Here is an 18,359-nt window from a genome sequence, read left to right as displayed (position 1 = left end):
TCCTCCTATTTCTTGGCTCTTTGCACATATTACATAAGGTGTCTGGCCAAGACTTTGCACCATTTTTCCTTCCATGCTCTTTCTCCTGTTAATTGATTTCAATTTTTTATGTATTCTGCATAGAATCTATTATCATAGCTGGGTATGGTGGCTCATGCCTGTAATCTCAGCACTTTAGGAGGCTGAGGCGGGTGGATCACGAAGTCAAGAGATTGAGACTATCCTGGCCAACATGGTGAAACCCTGTCTCTACTAAAAATACAAAAATTAGCTGGGTGTGGTGGCATGCACCTGTAGTCTATGCTACTTGGGAGGCTGAGGCAGGAGAATTGCTTGAACCTGGGAGGCGGAGGTTGCAGTGAGCTGAGGTCATGCCATTGCACTCCAGCCTGGCAACAGAGCAAGACTCTGTCTCAAAAACAAAAACAAAACAAATCTATTATCATATCCATGTATTGCAAACACTTTCTTCTACTCTGTGGCTTGCCAAATCATTCTTACTGGTCATTTTTGAACATATAAGTGGTTGATTTTAATATAGCTCAATTTATCAAATGTTTCCTTTATGATTAGTATACTTAATGTCCTATTTAATGTATCTTTTAGTACTCAATACAGGTATCCACCTACAAAAACAAAAACCAGTCATCTTCGGAAGAAACCTGTGCAATAACATTTGTCTGTCCTTAGCTAAGGGATGGAGAAGTATTAGCATCTCTCTTCTCTAACCAGCATGTTTTTTATTGTAGTAAAATACATGTAACATAAAATTTACCTTTTAAAGTGTACAATTCCATGGTATTAAGTACATTCACAATGTTGGACAATCATTACCACTACCTAGTTCCAGAACTTTCTCATCACCCCAAAAGGAACCCACGAACCAGCCCCTTTCAACATCCATCTCCTCCCGCTCACTGGCAACCATGGATCCACTTTCCCTTGCTCTGGATTTGCAGACTCTGGCTGTTACACATAAATGGGATCATAGGACACATGGCCGTTTGTGACTGAGCTTCTTCCACTCTGCATTATGTGATCAAGGTTCATCCGCATTGTGGCCTGTATCAGTGCCACACTCTTTCTGATGGCTGATGACACACCACTGTGTGGAGAGACGGCATTTTGTTTATTCAGCTGCTGATGGGCCTTTGTGTTGTTTCTACCTCATGGCTATTGTGAATGATGATACTATGAACATAGGCTTACAAATGTTTGAACATCTGTTTTCAATTCTTTTCAGTATATACCTAAAAGTAGAATTGCTGGGCAGTATGGTAATTCTGTTTTTAACTTTGAGGAACTGCCAAACCATTTTCCACAGCAGCTGCACCATTTTACATTTCTACCAGCAGCATATGAGGATTCTAATTTCTCCACATCCTCACCAATACTTGTTATTTTCTGGTTGTTTATTATTATTATGGCTACCCTAGTAGGTGTGATGTGATATCTCATTATGATTGATTGATTGATTTTAGACAGTCTTGCTCTGTTGCCCAGGCCTCAGCCTCCCAAGTAGCTTGGATTACAGGTCTGTGCCACCACACCCGGCTATTTTTTTGTATTTTTAGTAGATATGGAATCTCACCATGTTGCCCAGGCTGGTCTCAAACTCCCGAACTCAGGTGATCCACCCACCTCAGCCTCCTAATGTGCTGGGATGACAGGTGTGAGCCACCACGCCCGGCTGTCATGGTTTTGATGTGCATTTCCCTGATGACTAATGATGTTGCGTATCTTTTGGGGTGCTGTTGAGCATTCATATGCCCAACACTGGCTATGCCAATGAGGATTAGGTGTAGGTCCTAGGTGGCTTATCTAATCAGCAATTTTAAAAAGTTGTTATTTCATCATTGTCAGAGGTCAACTAGAGGAATATGAATTTAATCTATACAACTTCTATTCTTTTTCTATTTTTTTCTAAAATATATGAAGTTTTCCTCTCAAATCAAATCAAATACACATCTGTCATCACCACGGAGGAAAGGTCAGAGAATGACTTCCATTGAGAAACAATTTTGCAACCACCCTGGACTTTTTTTATGGACTAAACATTTTGTCTCTTTTCCAGGAAAGGAATGGCAAGGTTTGCTTCTATCTGCATGTTTGGCAGCCTATTTTTGTGTGGTACCCTTAGTCCCCAAGAATAAGCCATCAGAAGACCTGCATAGCTACAGTCAGCATTCATGGCATTGGTCACTCCTCATTCTAAAAATGCCAGCACTGTTTTCTCTCCCGCTGCCTCACACCAGGCACACTCTCCATTTCTCAAGGCAGGTAATAAATACACAACTATGGCTTAAATATAATTGAGCAAATCAAGAAAATGAATATGCTGCCTAGGTTTACAACTCAAAGACATCTATTCATGCTGGAAGAGGAGAGAAAAAAATGAAAAACAACAACAATGCAGAGATTACAGGCATGTGCCTAAATTGAATTGAACAATCCCTCCCTCACCACCACCTACTTGAGAGTGATATAAATAGGGCATTCTCTTTTGCTGTCTAGGACTGCTTGATTTTTCTTTGAACCATAGAGATGAAGTATCAATAATGAGACAGTTCTTGCACCATACAGACCAAGAACCTTCTCATTTGGAATCAAATATCATCTGGCAACTCCCTGTTAGAACCCAGTGCATTCTATGTGAAGCCCAAGCCTCGTGATGAGATCACATGCAGGTACTCAGGCGACATTCCCAGGTGAGCTACACTTTAAGTCATCTCAGGCCAGGAAGCAGCCCTGGGCGGGGAAGAAGCTATCTTGGAAGTGGATCCTCCTGCCTTGTCTGTTCTAGACTCAGACATAGAAGGAGGGCTTCCCCACTGCAGGCTTTCCGAACTCTGACCTCCAGAATCCATGAGCATAATAAAAAACGGTTGCTTTTATGTCACTAAGTTTGGGTGATTGTTTTTACAAAGCAGTAGCAACTATGACAAACTGACACATTTATAATATTATGTCTTCAAATACATAGACGTTGCAGGTCTTTGCACTAACCTGTCTCCTTTCTATCCTTTTTTTTATTTTTATTTTTAATTTTTTTGAGACAGAGTTTCACTCTTGTTGCCCAGGCTGGGATGCAATGGCACAATCTCGGCTCATTGCAATCTCTGCCTCCCGGGTTCAAGCAATTCTCCTGCCTCAGCCTCCTGAGTAGCTGGATTACAAGTGCCCGCCCCCACACCTCTCTAATTTTTTTGTATTTTTATTACAGATGGAGTTTCACCATGTTGGCCAGGCTGGTCTCTGCCCTCCTCAACCTCCCAAAGTGCTGGGATTACAGGTGTGAGCTACCCGGCTCCTTTCTATCCTTTTTAAAAATTATGTAATTTTCTACATAAAGGATATCCACATTTTATGTTAAATTTGTTGCTACTTATTTTTGTTCTTGTTACTGTTATAAATGGCAACTCTTTCAATTACATTTTCTAACCACTTGTTGCTTCCAGAAAAACTGCTACATTTAATACAATTAATTGGTTCTTTTTGTTTTTTAATTTGGGGTTTTGTTTTAAATGTATCCATCCTAATTGAAACTTTGTACTCTTTGACCAATATCTCCCCATAACCCCAGCCCTCATAACCATAACTTTATTCTCTGCTTTTCAGAGTTTGACTTCTTTAGATTCCACATGAAAGCGAGGTCATGCAGTATTTGTCTGTGCCTGGCTTATTTCACTTAGTGTAATGTCCTCCAGGTTCATCCAGTGAGTTTTCTGAAAACAAATTCTTTTTGTTTTCTACGTAGACAGTCATATGATCCAAAAAATAATGACAGTTTTCTTTCTTTCTTCTGGTACTTAAACTTTGATTTCTTTTCCTTATGTTACTGCATTGGCTAGGACTTTCGTCCAGGGTGGTGAGGATTTCTCGCCACTGCGGCATTTTTGTTTTCTATTTGCTTTGCTTCGTATTTGGCTCCTTTTCTTCATCATTTCCTTTTTTAAAATTGAATTTATCAAGGTTTAGTTTTCCTCTTTCTCTCTTTGTTAGAAAGTTACAGTTTCGATTTCTATTTTAACACACATTCCTAATTTTAAAACCTCTAAATGTTAACCCCCTACTTACCTGCCCCTAAGGGCAGGCTCAACATTCCAGAATATTCTGTCCAGATAGCTCTGGATCAAACTGCTCTGGATGAAAAGACATCAGGAAGAGCAGCCTTTTCCAGTTCAGGGGTTCTGGTTTCTGGGGTTTCTTCCCAAGCTGTCATGCTAAAAAAAAGCTTAAGACAATTTGGCATATATTAATTATTGTATGTGATTCATTATTCAACACTGATTCCACCCAGGATTATTGATAAGGTGTATGTCACAGCTGTTTCTCTCTTTCCTACTCAATGGTCACAACACCTACTCATACCTGGGTGGCAGGTATTGGCCCCTAGTGAGTCACCGCCAGATTCCCAGCTTCAAATGGCATCTAGCAAGCAGCCCACGACCCATCTCCCAATTTCCCACTACAATACTGGGGAATATGAGCACTCCTATCGCCAGTCTCCTTAGCTAAACTAAATAAACACAACTCACATTTGCCTAAAATGGCATCCAAGTGGTCAGAACCATTTGGATATTTCTTGAAGAAACAGAAGACATACAAGCCGTGAAAAGGATGGAATTTTAATTTTGATAATGGGTGACAGCTTGGCTTCTCTCCCAACGTGGTCTAGTTTACTTGGATTTCCTAACTTAGCTCCTTTAGATTTTCCTAGCTAAGCTAAAAGTCTTTCCGTCCCTTTGGAGAATAGGTCTCCCTTGAATACTCCGGAATTCATTTCCTCTCACTCAAAATTAAAGCTAATGAAAATTTCTATTATTTTCTTAAAAAAAGAAAAAAAAAAACCCACTCCCTCAGAATGTCTTCACCCCAAATTCCCTCCTACTTCCCACATCATTTTTGATTATCTTAGTTCCATTCTTGTTTCCCTAAATCAGTCATTTTTAAGAGCTATAACTTATCTAGGTTTCCTACCATATGCTATTGACTTCTTTTCTTCCTGTGTGCCTCTCTCACTCACTGCTCCCAGAAACCAATCCCCTTCTTGGATACACCCGTTGGTCATTCTTTCACAGAGGGCATGGGCTGGCAAACATCTTAGACTGCAAATGTCTTTATTTCACCCTCATTCTTGAAGGATAAGCTAACTGAGTATACAATTCGAGGATGAGAGCTATTTTGTCTCATTAAAAAAGACATGTTATTTGCTGGTGTTTAATGTAGGTTGAGCATCTTTAAGCCAAGAATCTGAAATGCTCCAAAACCGAAACTTATGTGTGCAGACTTGATGCTCAAAGAAACCCTCACTGGAGGATTTTGGCTTTTTTTTTTTTTTTGAGACGGAGTCTCGCTCTGTCGCCCAGACTGGAGTGCAGTGGCGCGACCTCGGCTCACTGTAAGCTCTGCCTCCCGGGTTCACGCCATTCTCCTGCCTCAGCATTCCGAGTAGCTGGGACCACAGGTGCCCACCACCATGCCTGCTCAATGCGTAAGTATAATGCAAATATTCCAAAATCCAAAAAAAGTCAAGATCTGCAACTGTTCTGGTGCCAAGCATTGTGGGTAAGGGATACTCAGCCTGTATTGCCGATGAGAAATCTGGTATTACTCTAATTGTCATTCTGTGGTAAGAGATGTGCTATTTTTCTCTGAAGTTTATCTTTGATATTTAATAGTTATGATGAGTCTAAATGTGAGGCTGCTTCTGTTTTTCCTGATTCGGACCTCACGTGCTTTTCAACAGGAAGACTTAAGTCTTTCTTAAATTTTAAAACATGGCTGGGCATGGTGTCTGAAGCCTATAATCCCAGCACTTTGAGAGGCCAAGGCAGGTGGATCACCTAAGGCCAGGAGTTCCAGACCAGCCTGGCCAACATAGTGAAACCCCATCTCTTGTAATCCCAGCTACTTGTGGGGCTGAGGCAGGAGAATTGCTTGAACTAGGGAGGCAGAGGTTGCAGTGAGCTGAGATTGCACCGCTGCACTCCAGCCTGGGCGACGGAGCGAGACTCTGTCTCCAAAAGTAAAAAAATAAAATCCTAAAAATGTTTAGCCTTTATTTTTTCTAACACTTTGTCTTCCCCATTCTCTGCATGCCTTCCCTCTGAAGGAAGCTCTGTGGGTTCGATTATGTCTAAGCCAGTTTCCATTTCCTCTGGGCGCGTGTTGGAAGTTTTCGTTTCGTGTCCCACGCTGTTCTGCGTCCCTCCTGCAGTTCCCTCTGCCGCGTCCTGTCCCATGTTCCCGGCGGCTTCTGCAGACCTTCCTTCCCGCTTGCATACGCTCTCGATGGCGGCTGGTTTACTGTGTGGTGCATCAGTTGAGTTTTCATTATCACAACCACATTTGTTAATAGAATTCCTACTCGTTCCTTTTTAATTTTGCCTGTACTTTTTTCATCCCCTCTCCTAAGACTTCAAGAACTGTTTTGTTGACATCTCTTCCAGATTCTTCCAGGGTGTGCTTTATTCTCATTGCTACATCCAGCCACCGACACCAGGCAGTTTGTTCCCCACGTGACGTGTAATACTTGGCTTCAGTGTGAGCTAGTTCCATATGTAGACATGCACCTGCCCTGGGGCGTGGGACATCCGCAGAGCTCCCAGGTTTCCTCATCTCTGGGCCAGTTTCCCATGTTCTTTTCTCAGCTCGTAGGCCGTGTGAATTCAGAACCCGCACCTTCAACTGGCCCAGGCTTCTGCCGATGCTTTTTCCACACCTGGCATGGAGGGGATGCCTCTAAGCTGTGTCTCCGCGTCAGATGGGCAGACTTTTCTAACTCCCAGATCACAGTTCGGGCGATCCTCCTGGCTCCCTCATGAATGACAAATCCCAGCTCTGTGCAGAGTGTGGGGCATGAGGCAGGGACAGAGGACAGCTGTGGGCTCAACTCCTTCCTCCAGGCAGGTGGAGGCAGAGCTCTGAGCACTTCACAGTCCACTGAGTTCCCATCTTGGTTCTCAGCTGTGGCTTGGAGTTGCCTTCGTTCTGGCGCTAGGGAATTTCAAGCGAGGATCTGAATTTCCAAATGTTTTGTTACTTTATGGAGCATATTTATGTGTTTGGAGCAGGGCCACTCTGTGAGGGGTTGATCTCCCTATCAGCTGCATCCACCATGGGGGTTACGGGGGCAGAATTGGAATTCTCAATTCGTCATACAACCAAGTTGAGCTTGAAAGAAAAACTCAAGGATGTTACGTCCTGGTGCTAGCAGTGGGCGCCTCGAGTCTGAGAGCTGTTGCATTTCCCTGGACGGTGGAAGGGGTCATCTCTGCCTCTCCTTCCATTTTTAGGATCCAACCTTGTGCCTGGCCCCGCCTAGGTGCCCGCGCAGCAGACAGCTGTTCCTTGCTCATGCTTTACAGAGGTCCTCCCTAATTCTTATACCCTTTTGAAGTAGATATGTTATGGCTTTTGTTCCTTTTTAAAATTTACCATTTTGTGCTAAAATACATTTGAAATAAAATGTACCATCATAACCATTTTTAAATGTACATTTCAGGATGGAATACATTTGTGCTGTTGTGCACCCTTCACCACCGCCCATCTCCAGAACTCTCTTCATTCTGCAAAACTGAAACTCGGCCCCGGGTGCCCATCCCGCTCCCTGCCCTGGCATCCGCCCTCTACTTTCTGTCTCTCTGATCTTGACTGGAAGTAGGTATGTACTTAGTCCACATTTTAAAGTGCAGAGCCTGGGACCCAGTGAGATGAAGTCACTTGCCTGTGGTCACTCGATAGAAAATGGCAAAGCCAGGCATCCCACCCGAGGTCTGTGTCCACAGCCCCTGCCTTGGTGGCCACCACACTGTGGCTTCTTTCAAGTGAGTGCTGAGGAGGATTACACTGCACAACCTCAGTGGTGAGATGAGATGAACGGGTGGAAACTAAATGTAAGGAATGGGTGAAAATATGCCAGTGAGCCTCCTGGAAGGGCAGTAAATTCCCAGACATTCGAAGAATCCAAGTCCTGAAAGGATGACCCAGCGGGGACAGGGCAGAGGGGATCCTGCCACAGCTGAGCGATGGCCTAGATGCTCGTTCTGGGTGCTGTCCCTTCTGGGACTCTAGCGAAACTGTTTTCCTGTCTATTCAGAGTCTGCCATTCATTGGACTATAATGCCCCATTTCATCTGATTGATGACCCAAATAGCTTCAAGTAGCTCTCTGCGGGTGGCCAGCCGCCCTGGAGGGTGTCCAGTTACAGGAGCTGAGTACACTGGACGGCTTTTCTCTTCCACAGTGGGCAATGCACGGTGGGTCCCCCCTCGTCAGGATTAATGAGAGCTTTGGTTGCAGCCCCCACCCCCAACCCCCGCCTGTTGCCACGTGACAGTCTCACAAGCTCACCCGGGAGGAGAGGGGAGAAGCCCATCAGGCCACTGCAGTGGGCAGTAGAACCCAGGAGAGGAAGAAAGAAAGGAGGGGGAGGGGTGCAGAGACAGAGCCATTGAAAGTGTTTTCCAACAATGGACTTGGATTGGCTTCCCCTGCCCCTGCGGCAGGGAGCTCGCTGTGCCCGCGCCGCTGCAGTACTGAGGAATTCATCCCTGTCCAAGGAGAGTGAAGTGGGGGTCCATGAGGCGAGACCGGCTGGCACTCAGGGTGCGTGGGGCCCGGCCCCGTGTCCAAGTGCCCCCTCCTTACTGAGGAGTTGGGTTGCCAGGCGCAGCGGCAGCTTCTCTCAGCCGCGTTCAGAGCTGAGTCACCAGGTTCTGTGTGAGAAGGGAGCCCACTCCTGAGCCTGTGGGACAGGTCTCGGTTGGAGCAGATGGTCTGTGCCCCTCCTCACCCCATCTGTCCTGGCTTGGTCTCACCTCGGCTTCCCGGCCTTCCCAGGGCCCTGGTCTCATCCTCACCCTAAAGCAGGCCCCTCCACCTGAAGGGCCTTCACACTGAGATGCCCGCTGATCTTCCCAGGACCCTCATCTCAGCGGCTCTAAGCTGTTCACCTTTACCCTGGACCCCCAGGAGGGCAGTGGATGAAGAACAAAGAGCAACAACTCTGCTGCCAGCACCAAAAAGCCCTCTGCTGACTCCCTCAAGTCCTCTTTTACAGATATCTACACAGGGCCTTGAAAGAAAAAAGAACTAGAATTATGAACAAATCTCTGATGTGGTGGCTGCTTTCATTCTAGTCTCATCGCCCCTGAAGACAGTTGGGAAGGACCTGCTTTTCCTCTGTAGCCCTGGGGGACACCAGCCCTAACAGCCCTCGTGCTGAGCTCCCAGCTGGGATGGCTAGAAGCTGGTGGCTCCAGGCCATCCTCTCTGCACAGGCATGGGTTTTCAAACACAACCCTGACGCCGTGCGTGCAAAGGGAAGGCGATCTGCCATCCTGTGGTTTTTGTCTTAGGAAGGTCCTCCCCACTGGAGGGAGCATAAGGATTCAAGGATTAACAGGGGGAAGAGGATATGAAGCCCCGATAGGGCGGCTTCATCCCAGACAGAGAGCAACTTCAACTCTGCAGAATGCGCTTGTGGATGTCTGCAGCTATTTACATCCTGAACCCTCTTCTTCTGCTCATTATTATTATTGTTATATATTTTTTGAGACAGAGTCTTGACATGTTGCCCAGGCTGGAGCGCAGTGGCTCAGTCTCTGCTCACTGCCACCTCCACCTCCCAGGTTCAAGAGATTCTCCTGCCTCAGCCTCCTGAGTAGCTGGGATTACTGGTGCATGCCACCAAGCCTGGGTAATTTTTGTATTTTTTGTAGATATGGGCTTTCACCATATTTTCCAGGCTGGTCTCAAAATCCTGACCTTAGGTGATTCACCCGCCTTGGCCTCCCAAAGTGCTGGGATTACAGGTGTGAGCCACCGTGCGCCCAGCCTCCTTCTGCTCATTTAGCCTAAGCTGTCCGCATTCCAATCAGCTCTCCTGTGTCACGCTGATCAAAGTGCTGGCACAGACTAGAAGGAATGAGAACAAAGTGAACATGCATGGTTCCAAAGACCGGAGCAGCACAGCCTAACTGATGTCAGCACTGTTTGGCTTGGGGAGAAGTGAAAACGAGAGATGAACAAAGCATCTTCATGTTCTGTTTTATAACCAAGGGGGTGCACCTGATCTGGGACAGGTCATAGTCTTGCAAGAAATCATTTCTGCGTCACTGATTTTCCTAAAGAATGGCCCAGGTCACCTGAGTCACACCGGGAGGTAATCGGGCTCAGGGACAGTGTCTCTTTGCCTTTGTCACCCAGAGCTAGGAGGCACCTGGACTTAGCGGGTATTCACAGAGGCGGTGGCCTCAGCACAGTGCAGCGGGGGCCTTGGTGCTCCACAGATGCTGAGAAACAGAGAGGCTACAGCACAGGCCTCTTGGGCTCTACATGTTGTTTGATGCAAGTCCACCTTAGAAACACAGAAAGAGAAGACAGGGGTGGGGGGAGGGCGCAGAGACGGAACCTTTGAAAGTGTTTCAAAGACAGAGCCTCATGGATGCCAGAGCGGGACTGAGACTGAAATTCACGGGAGTTACATTTACGGAAGCTCTTGGCAGGCTGTTGAGGGGTGTGTGGGGGAAGCAGCCCCTGTGAATGCTGGTTTAAGTATTGCTTGTGCCATTCAGAGCATGGTGGGCAGTGGAGGCCCATCATTCTGGGACCTGGTCGGGCGGAGCTTCAGCGCATCACAGACTTTTCCCCTCCAAGGTACAATTTTATTTCTTTCAAGTATAGACAACATTCTGAAATACTCACAAAGCACTCCTAGGCAAAGTCCTGTGTCTTCGTGCGTCACACTCATTTGTAATACGCAGGGCCTCGCTGAAGCTCTGCAGACTGGGCTAACCCGCTGCTATTGGTGAAAATTCCTTTCCAATGATGCAAATTGTTACACTTAAGCCCTCAAATATCATTCTTCTCTGTGGGGTCCTAGCGATCCTACCATGTTTTTCTTCTGTGACCTTCACAGCCTCACCTGCTCTCTTCCCCTGATTTCAGTCATTTGTCTTCGGCGGGAGTCATGCCTCTCTGCTGTTGTCTTTGGTGTCTGGCCACGGGGCTGCTTTCTAGATGCTACAGCCCCTATGCTGAGCCAGAGGGCGGACGATTTCCCACCAAGTCCTGTTCACACTGCAAGAATCTCCCAGAATATCTCAGCCTTGGAGCCATGCCAACCCTCCTCATGTGAGGGCTCCCTTCAAGTGAATCCCCAGGGCAGACCCGAGCCAGAGCTATGGGCAGAGGGGACAGCCAGGAGGCAGGGCCCCGGTGTCCAGCACCCCCATGTCAGAGCCAAATCTGGGCTGGGTGCGTCTCCTCAGTGCCTTGCTCCTCCCACAATGGCTGCAGTACTTAGTTTGGGTTGAATTAATAATTCTAATATAATCGTGTCGTGTAAGAAGAATAACTATCCATGTAGCCATGGAAATAAGTTTACAGTGGTCATCCCTAAATAGGAAAGTCAAGCCCTGCGAATGTTCATAGCATTTTTCTGAGCTGCAATCATCAAAGCATCATCCTCTATCAATCACAGTGGTCTAGTTAGAAAAACACCATCACACAATCACTCCATAAACACTCATTTGAGCACCAACTATGTGCCAGGCACTGTGTGTGATGCTAAGGATTCAGGAACAAATAAAGCCTAGTCTCAGGCAGTGAGTGCACAGTGCCCAGTGCTTCTGAGAGTTGACCACATCTGACCCACAAACAGGGAAACCAAGGCACGCATGCACTAGGTAGTGACGATGTGGCATGAACCACCTGTGCCCTTCGGCACTATGCATTGTTGCCTCCAGATCCTTATGAAGTTTGAGGGCATTTGATCCCACTTAATAAAGAAAAACCAACAAAATACAGAGCTCAGAAGGAGCTCTGAAACGCAGGAGTCTGTGTTTCCGCAAAATACGGAGCTCAGAAACACAGGAGTCTGCGTTTCTGCCAAAGTGAACCATTGACCACCAGCATTCCATGTGTCTTATATGTTGTCAGCCTCCAAGGCTGGCTCTTCCCCAGGTCTCTCCATTTGAAGTTGTGACACGGCACAGACCCCACGCCGGCAGTAAGTCTCCTACATTCAAGGGCAGAGGCCAGCAGGGCCGGGCATGTGCTGAGAGAGGAGAGCCTGGCTCCCAGGGCATGGGCTGCAGGTGTCATCGTCCCGGTGTTTTCTTTTCTGACCCCAATGGAAGATGGTGGCTTGAGATCCTGCTGTGGTCTCCAAGGCCTGCACAGAGGCACCCTCCCTAGGGCTCTCCTATTGGCCACCTGCCACAGGTCACAGGGCTCATTCTCCCATTGGAAGGCTTGCAAAGAAAGAACGCGTTCCCACACACCCAGAGAAGGGGACACCCACTCATTTCCAAGCCCGTTCCCAGTATGAGCAGTTTAAAAGAGAATTTCATTTTAAATGACTTCATTTGGTGGCAAACACAAAATCATCGTAATTTACTCGTGCTTTAAGGAAAAGAATGTCTCTTTTTAAAAAATATCGTTATTTAAGTTCAGGAACTTTCTATTTGGAATCTTGAGGTACGTTTAAAAAACACCCCCTTCCTTTCAACCTTCCTTAAAGACCTTGTCAAAAGCTCTGGGTGATTTGTAATCTGCTAGTCTCCATGTTAATATTTGCAGCTGTGAAGCTTAGAAACGCTCTCAGGTTAGCATTAGTGAGGTCTTGCTTTTGCAGGAGAAGAAAGTTTCTCAGAACAGTGTGGCTTTAGGTTAAAAGGATAAAATAAACAAAGCAAAAATTGAGTGTTTCCTTTTGGGAACTTGATACCTTGATATGGGCACAATCTTTGTGTACAGGTTACAGCAACGGTGTTAATCACTAACACATGTCTAAAAGTCTCTTTCTCAAAGTGTTCACAATCGGACACAGAGGTAGCAGGGCAGGTGTGGAATCCTTATCCTTTCCCCTAAAAGCCTCCCACAGGAGCAGGTGGTGCTTGCCTGGCCCTTCATGCCCTTTCCCTATAACCCACAGGCAGCCTCGCTCTGCTTCTCAGACCCCGGGGTTCACTCACCTCTGGCAGACGCAGGAGCCACCGCCTTCGCTCTCCTCACTCTGCAGTTCTCTCTCTTCAAACAAAAATGCACCTTCACTCTCCACAGCTGATTTTTGTTACATTTAGGAGGTCAAGTAACTTGTCCAGTATCTGCATGGTTCATTCATCCACACTAAGGTGAGTGGTCGGCTGATCATGACCCCCCTAAAGATGCCCACATCTTCATCCTGGAACCTGTGAACAGCGCCTTCTATAGCAAAAGGAACTTCACAGATGCAATTAACTTAAGGATTCGGAGATGATCCAGGTGGGCCCTAAAAGTCATCACAAGTGTCTTTGTAGGAGGGAGGAGGTGTGACCACGAAGGCAGAGCTTGGAGTGAGGTGGCCACAAGCCCAGGAACAGGGGCAGCCACCAGGCACTGGAAGAGGCAAGAAGGAAACTCTCCCTGGATCCTGCAGAAGGAACCAGCCCTCTGACACCTTGACCTCATGAACCTGAGTTTGGGCTCTGGCCTGCAGAATTGTAAGGGAATAAATTGTTGTTGCTTTAAGCCGCTAAATTTATGGTCATTTGTTACAGCCATAGGGAATGAATCCAGGTGTATTATATAACAATTGACTCTCCCTGAAATGCAGTTTGCTTTTGTAGAGGGGAGTCCTTGGTATTGGGAATTAATATGCACTTTGTGGAGTATTCGGCAGAGTGAAGGGCTGATTTGTGAAAGGGACATTTTTCACCCACTTCTAGCTGGCCCTGCCTCAGTTTACTAGTGTAACATTGGCCCCCTGGCAGTGAGGAACTATACCAAAAGTATATTAGTATTAGCTGTTCGAATTAGCACTAGTTTTCAAAATGTCCTAGTTGATTACTTTTCTCTACCGAAATTTGGCAGACCAACCTAGCTGATCATCAGAATGGCAGGGGAAGCTTTTCTTAAAAAAAAAAAAAAAAAATGCTGACTCTGGAGTCATCCCTAGAAATACTGATTAAGGAGGTTTGAGATGGAGCCTGCATATTTGCATTTTAAAACGTTTCTGTGGGAGTTTCATGGTTCGCCAGCTCGGGCAAACAGTTTCCCCAGTAGTTTAAGAAACCCAGTGCCCCAGTAGTTTAAGAAACCCAGTGCCCCAGTAGTTTAAGAAACTGTTTACTCTCTAGCCCTCAGGAAATGTTTATTAAGCAGAGCCTGCCTCCAGGGACTTGACTTCCTCCAGAGATAGAATTTCGTGATCAATTCCAGAGCCCAGTAATAACTGTGGCAAGGAAATCCTTCACCACACTCAACTCAAACTCCTTATTCTGCAGGGTAAGCTGGATACATCCATGCAAAACATTCACTGGGCATCTGTAATGTGCCAGGCACTGGGTGTATACAAGTGAACTAAACAGGTAAGAATACCTGCCCTTCCAATCTAAACTTGATCATCCCCTTCTGTCGCCCATGCTTTTCTTCCTGGGTCATCCTCCAGTCCATCCCTGACGCAATCCACTTACTAGCCTCATGGCTCTTCTTTACATTCACCTCCAAGTTCTCTTTATTCCTAGATGGTCAGGGATCTGTGAGAATCCCATGCTGATCACAGGTCACTCATTGACACTCACTGGGCACTAAGCTGAGTGGTGGGGACAGGGAGGTCCCCTCACGGTCTCAAGGAAGGACATGCGCTGATTGTGTCCACAATGACGGAGCTATGGGCCAAGGCTAAGGGGAGTGCAGACAAGGAGACCAGGGATCTTCTCAAAAGAGAAGGGGAAAAGGAGAAATGGGAGAAATGGGAAGCATCCTGAAGGACAGGTGGGCAACTTCCTGGTGGAGGAGGTGGGGAGAATATTCCAGCATGTGGAGAGGCAAGGAGGCAAAAGAGGAGCGTGGATGTCCTGGGGATCTCAGTCCTCATTATTCAAACAGCCACAGTAATGACCTAAGTGCCTGTAAAGTCCTCACTCAAAGACCCCCTGGTTTCAGGAGGCCTATTCTTGCCTCTGACAGTCCCCTCCTGCCTCGCTGCTCCCAAATCATTCCTGGACCAGTAGAATTCCCTCCCAGACCTCAGGAAAATGCCAGTCTACCAAAATGCCAGTCTACCAAAATGCCAGTCTACCTTCCCTGATCAGTAAACTTTGCCATGTGACTCTAGGTATCCCCCTTTTGTGAGCAGAGGAAGCAGCCCACCTGTGCTGTATGATTAACGTGGACAAGTCCCACCCGTGAGCTGGTGAAACTCCATCAAGAAGACCTCAGGTTAGAGCTGATGTCCATGACAACAGCACCCATCTGCTGCTGTGAAATACTTTGCTATCTCCTTGTGAATGAGTGGTAAACTCCAATCCTGTTGCATCAGGCGTCCACAAAGGATCTGTGGCTGCTCCTCATCCTCCTCCGTGGCATACTCATGCCCACGGAAACGTCTGTCTCCACCACTTTTCATTTACGGTTTTAGTTTTTCTCTCCCAACCAATTTCTTTGTTTAGTCCCCAATAAACCTTCTTTTATAGATTTCTATTTGTTTCTTCCAAGGGATTAGAAAGCTTAATGTCAATTTCAATCTCCAAAGCTGGTAGCAATTGAGAAAAGTGCTTTCTTCAGATCAATACTTCCTCCTGACTTGACATTGAGCTATTAATAATTACTTGATATATGCTGTCACCAGGAAAAACATAAGAGCCAATAGAACCACAGTACGTGGATATAAAATGAGCTGGTTTTCCCTGAGAGAGATTTTTATGGAGAGGCTTAAGTGCTTAAAAGAGACAGAAAGGTACCCTAGTTCACTTCACTCCTGTTATCCACTAAGCTCATTATCACATCACCAGAAGTGAGGTCCATTTGTTAAGATGCACTTCAGTAACTTGTTCTGCCAACCATGTATCAGCACGTCTCCCCCTCCAAGATTTCAAACTGATGACTCCTCTGCCCATTTCAGCAGCTTGCTCAGCATTGTAAGTTATTTACAGCTGCTAATTGACTTGTTGGGGTCCCTTATGAGTCAACTGAAGACATCTTAAGTGGGTTCCACTCCAAACATGAAATCCAGTCACCCTCCACGGGCTGCTCCCACACCTCCGTGGCTGCCCCTTCCTCTTACTCCTCTCCAGAATCCATGTCCTTGCTTGGGTACCCCAGCAGAGCAGAGGATGACAGTGGCCTCAGCGCCCTGCCTTCTCAGCCCCAGCCCTTCATTCTCTATGCCACGTGAAGTTGAATAAGATTTTCTTGAAGGGTTTAGAACATCTAAAGGGAAACAAGTGGTTGAATAGGAAGAGGTTCAACTGTGTAGTGTTGGACGGCCTCCATAGTCCAAAGGGAATGTGATGGCTAATATTAAATGTCAACTTAATTGGATTGAAGGATGCAAAGTATCGTTCCTGGGTGTGTCTGTGAGGGTGTTGCCAAAGGAGATTAACATTTGAGCCGGTGGATTGGGAGAGGCAGACTCACCCTCAATCTGGGTGGGCACCATCTAATCAGCTGCCAGCATGGCTAAAATAAAGCAGGCAGGAGAAGATGGAAAGAGCAGATTTTCTGAGTCTTCCCATCTTCATTTTTCTCCCATACTGGAGCTTCCTGCCCTCAAACATCAGACTCCAAGTTCTTCAGCTTTTGGACTCTCGGACTTACACTGGTGGTTTGCCAGGGGCTCTCGGGCCTTTGGCCACAGACTGAAGGCTGCACTGTCTGCTTCCCTACTTTTGAGGTTTTAGGACTTGGACTGGCTTCCCTGCTACTCAGCTTGCAGACGGCCTATTGTGGAATTTCACCTTGTAATCATGCAAGTCAATTCTCTTTAATAAATTCCCTTTTATATATACATCTATCCTATTAGTTCTGTCCCTCTAGAAAACCCTGAGTGATACAGAGAACAACACAAAACAGGCCAAGACCTGAGCAGGCTTAACCCCTTCTCTTATCCAGAAAGTTGCCCCAGAGACAATGTGGTTCTCACCAGCAGTACCTTCCCCTGCTGGGATTTCCCGTTTAGGATGTGCCTCTTGGTGCTAGAAGAACAGTCTGGGTTGGTGTGGGCTCTTGCCAGCCGCCACCCACATCTCCTCACCCATGTGTCTCTTTCCCCCAAACCTCACTCTGGTGCCAACTGGTGAAACACACACACTCCCAAATTCAACGTCACGAAAAGCAACAGGAAGAATACAAACATCCTCCTAAGAATACAATTTGCAAGATCTTGAATGCTGACATAGGAGCTGGTACATTATTCATCTTGGGCAGACTTTATTTTTGTCACCACAACTGTCTCTGCTATGATTTGAATGGGTCCCCCAAAGTTCATATGTTGGAAACTTAAACCCAATGAAACAGTGTGAAGAGGCAGGGCCTTTTAGCAGTGCTTACATCATGAAGTCAAAGCCCATTACTGCTGTTATCATGGGAGTGGGTTCCTGGTAAAGGGACATGTTCAGCCCCCTTCCCTTACTCTGCATTTCTGTCGTGGAATGTCTCAGCAAGAAGGCCCTCGCCAGATGCCAGCATCTAGATGGTGGACTTCCCAGCCTCTAGAACTATGAGAAATAAATTTCTTTTCAGTACAAATGACCCAGCCAGTGGTATTCTGTTATAGCAGCATGAAAGAGACTAAGATAGCCCCCGAACCCTTTCAGATTATGTTTCCTTGGGCCTGTTAGAGGTAAAAAATGGGACTGTTTCTGAGATGTCTGCCTGCTTTTCTAGCCTCACAAGGACCCAGGTACAACTTTAAAAAGGACTGCTTACAAAAGCCTGGAAAACACAGGCCATCCTCTTCACCTGGGAGAAAAGGGAAAGGAAGGGAGAAATTGAGGGTGAAATGTGATTTTCCTTTCACTTATATATGGCGGGGAGCAGGGGTGCATTTTAAAAGAAAACTTTCATGAAGGGGAGAGGGGTCAGGGTGGCTTTCCCCAGCCCCTCATTCTGTCACCTACCAGGAACACTGAGGGTTCTGCAAGCTTTGCAGCAGGTTGGCTCCACCGATGCACTTACGAGGACTTGGCACCCCAACTGTGAAAGGTTCCCAATTTTTGTACTAATTTATGTCATTTATACTTCCAGCAACATTGTAGATATTACTTCTCATAAATGGTACCATCTCACTCAATATTTTCTTTTCAAAATAAGAGAGCTTCTGTGGAATCTCTTTTTAGGTAAATACTACCATAAGATGGCTAGACGATAGATAGATAGATAGATAGATAGATAGATAGATAGATAGATAGATAGATAGATATGGATGGATGATGGATGGATGGATGGATGGATTGATAGGTAGGTAGCTAAGATAATAGCTTCTCTCTCTAAAGCTAACACATTCCAGCTGTTTCCTTAGAGCAAGTACCTAAACCTTCTGACTACTCGTTAGTTGAAAACGGGCCCCCTGTTTTAATCTTCAGACTCAG

At 46.2% G+C, this 18,359-nt stretch overlaps 1 long non-coding RNA gene across 1 annotated transcript; it reads left to right on the top strand.

Annotated features, from left to right (window-relative positions):
- Positions 1-5,410: 5,410 nt before the first annotated feature.
- LOC116468044 (uncharacterized) lies at positions 5,411-9,113 on the top strand. Its single transcript, XR_004247967.1, has 2 exons — positions 5,411-5,494; positions 7,508-9,113. It is a non-coding gene; the product is annotated as an uncharacterized LOC116468044 (long non-coding RNA).
- Positions 9,114-18,359: the final 9,246 nt, after the last annotated feature.

Source organism: Hylobates moloch, unplaced genomic scaffold (assembly GCF_009828535.3).
Source record: "Hylobates moloch isolate HMO894 unplaced genomic scaffold, HMol_V3 SCAFFOLD_5, whole genome shotgun sequence".
NCBI classification, from domain to species: Eukaryota; Metazoa; Chordata; class Mammalia; order Primates; family Hylobatidae; genus Hylobates; species Hylobates moloch.
The sequence above is the reverse complement of the archived record's forward strand: the minus strand, read 5'-3'. Positions and strand labels throughout refer to the sequence as shown.